The sequence below is a fragment of the Etheostoma cragini genome, chromosome 3, assembly GCF_013103735.1.
Source record: "Etheostoma cragini isolate CJK2018 chromosome 3, CSU_Ecrag_1.0, whole genome shotgun sequence".
In the NCBI taxonomy this organism is placed as follows: Eukaryota; Metazoa; Chordata; class Actinopteri; order Perciformes; family Percidae; genus Etheostoma; species Etheostoma cragini.
In genome coordinates, this window is record NC_048409.1 from 29,733,843 (window position 1) to 29,737,170 (window position 3,328).

The 3,328-nt window shown below is 38.6% G+C and overlaps 1 protein-coding gene across 1 annotated transcript in view; it reads right to left on the reverse strand.

Moving 5' to 3' along the window:
• Positions 1-2,788, reverse strand: part of LOC117939234 (NACHT, LRR and PYD domains-containing protein 12-like) — a 41,054-nt gene extending 38,266 nt beyond the window's left edge. The window contains exon 1 of the mRNA XM_034864373.1: positions 2,784-2,788. The gene's annotated coding sequence lies outside the window, so the exon portion shown is untranslated. The remainder of the gene's footprint in view (positions 1-2,783) is intronic.
• Positions 2,789-3,328: the final 540 nt, after the last annotated feature.

A 3,328-nucleotide genomic window follows, 5' to 3' on the forward strand; every position in this document is an offset into this window, starting at 1 on the left:
ATCTGAAGTTCTGCTCTTTATAAACTGTGATTGTATAGTGGGAATTGTTATTTTTAACAAAAGTATGATAATACATGTCTCACAATACCTTGTCTCTCTCACAGAAAGATGTAATATATAATAATAAAATAAAAACTCAACTTCTAAGGCTTTTCTGCTGTATAAAAATCAGAGATGGCAAAAGTACTCACTTTCCGTACTTAAGTAGAAGTACAGATACTTGTGTTAAAAAATACTCCGGTAAAAGTGGAAGTACTGATTAAACTTCTTTACTCAAGTAAAAGTAACAAAGTACAGGCTTGGAAATTTACTTAAAGTATAAAAGTAAAAGTAGCCTTGCGAAAGCTACCTGGAGCACACAAATGTTACTAGAGAGACGCTGAGGAACTTCAGTGGACATGGAGGACATGTCTTTATATGGCAATGGCTACATTTTAAACGGCTGTCTGCTAACAGGCCTAAAACATAACATATAGGATTATTATGACAGAGACTGGGACTCCAGGTTAATAAGATTCTGACTTATTAGCAAGATATGAATACAGTTGTGATTCTGTGAGAATTCACAGATCCAGTTTTTATTTTTAATCTTTCCCCCTAACATAAAAATGAATCTACATTTATGTGTGTGCTCAAATACGGCTTCTGGAAATAAAATAAAGGATTAAAATATGATTGACTAAACAGACATTAATGAAGAAGTACTACTATGTGCTAACGTTAGCGCCATCAAGCCTCAATGATTTGCTGTGAATTAATGCAGAATGCCGAATCTGTTGAGTTGTCTTAGTCGTGCGTCAAATGCAACGTACAGTAGATGTATTTCCATCCATTTAGATTGAATACGGTATTGATGACGTAAACCATTATAAGGATAACTCCAGTGAAATGATGTGAAAGTTGAGAATTAGGGCTGGATTAAACCTGATTCTGGTGTCCACTTGGCCCCAGGTGTGTCTGTTAAAACAGATGGAGACAACTTCTCTCTAGCTAAGTTTCCATCCACTTGTCAACTGAACTACTGCATCTGAAGTTCGGTAAAAAAACAAACAAAAAAAACTCATGCGAATAAAGCTGGTGAAAGTGTTGATGCTTCATTAAGACCAACGTGCAACCTAGCTAACAGGTGAAGAACACACCAGAACCACTAGCTAACTTACTTTAAATGTGAAGAACCACAGACCAATAACAGGCTTAAATGAACTGACAACATGAGTAATACGACTTACAGTTTTCAAAGAGGCACACACACCATCTCAGCTGATTATCCTCCTGACAGCTTGTCTCCTTTTCATTTCTCTCACTTTTTTCTCGGTGTGGCGCGCGCACCCGCTCGCGGTGTGAGGCTCGTGTCCGCGCTATTGTCCGACATAACAACCTCTTGTACAAAACGAAAGTAACGAGCCAATTTTGTAAAATGTAAGGAGTAGAAAGTACCGATATTTGTGTTAAAATGTAAGGAGTAGAAGTAAAAAGTCGCCACAAAAATAAATAGTAAAGTAGAAATATCAGAAAAATCTACTTGAGTACAGTAACAAAGTATTTGTACTTTGTTACTTCCCATCTCTGATAAAAATACTGTATTTGAAATAGTATAGTGTCACAATGCAATTTAGGCTACATTTAGCATTCAGCTCTGAGCCTAAAATTAGTGATTCACTAATTGTGCTGGGTTTTTACAGGCAGCTTCAAAAACAGAACGGAGCGATCAATCAATGTATTTGTGCTTTAGAATGTAATAACTGCAAAACAAATACAAACATGGTTTATTTCTCTCTCTCTCTTTAATGGATAATGACATTTTCAAGTATCTACACAACATTAGTTCTTGTTGTATACTGCTGGACTGTAAAGCCCCGCCAATTTCTAGCACTCAAAGTAATTGTTAAGTATTGCGCCCGGGAGATGGCCCAAGTCGTACCTGAATTGTCATGACCAAGCGTGTGTGTGTGTGTGTGTGTGTGTGTGTGTGTTGTGTGTGTGTAGTCTCTCATTCTGTATGATTTCAGAGGAAGGCTGTACTTCTCTGGCCTCAGCTCTGAGCTCCAACCCCTCCCATCTGAGACTGCTGGACCTGAGCTACAATCATCCAGGAGACTCAGGAGTGAAGCGGCTTTCTGCTTTACTGGAGGATCCAAACTGCAGACTGGACACTCTCAGGTATGGACGGACCAAGACTTAGTTTTATTTTTGTCACTAATTGAGGACTAATGTTCAATGGATGATCTAAGTGAAGGTGTATTACAGGGGTTCTCAATCTTATAACACAAAATACAAATATTTATTCAAAGTCAGAGGTCTGGAAAGTACGGTGGACCTGAAGAGCAAATCACAACAGCAAATAAGAAAACACAACATTATTATACTCATGTTTTCAAAACAGGCGCTTTTCTGTGTTTTTCACCTCTCCTTCCTGTTTAAAGACAGACAGTTCGTCCGTCCAATCAGGAGGGTCCGTCCTCTGCTAGATAGGCACTACCTTTCAGGTAGAAGTTAATGCCGTTGTGTTTAATGATTTGTTGAATTGGTTTCCTATTTGCTGTTGCAGTGATTTGCACTTCAGGGCTTCTTTCTCTCACAGGAACACACCAGAGTTAACCAATGCCTCAGACCATTTTAACGTATCAAATTTAAATAAATAATAATAATTGTGTGCACATCCCACCTTGTGGCAGGTGCAGGACAAATGAAAAATACTGAAGTAAAAATCAGATTTAATCAACTTTAATCAACCACTTTTATGCTACATACATTCCAGCTGAGTACTCATTTTTCCTAGTCACGGACTTTTGCTTCATACAGCCAATGACAAAAAACAAGCAATTTAGCTTGACACCCTTAATGACGTTTACCTGCACTGTGCTTTGCTCTGCGTCCTACCTAGCGGTGTGCAGAGAGCAAATTGCGTATCATGTGTAGGCGGCTTAAGTGTAACCACACCGTGACAGCTTTGTGTCTTCCTGCAGGGTGGACCATGGTGGACCGCAGAGACTGAGACCTGGTCTGAGGAAGTGTGAGTGTGTTTTAAGTTTGCTCTAAGAGAACTCAGCTGTGTGTTACACTAGTTTAACCCCTTCCTGGCGCTGGAAGTATAATATGAGATGAGGTTACTTATTATGGTGAATTGGTTAGGCCTGAAGAAGACAAGCAGAGTTTAAAGTAGAGTTCAAAGCAGTGTTGTGGACATTACATTTGTCCCGCACACAAGTTGGGATGTGCAGACAACTATTTTTATACGCTACTTCCTCTGAAACAAATGTCAAGTATTTTAAATGTAAATGTAGTAAAATTAAATGTTTAGGACAGCCAGGTAAAATATATAACACTT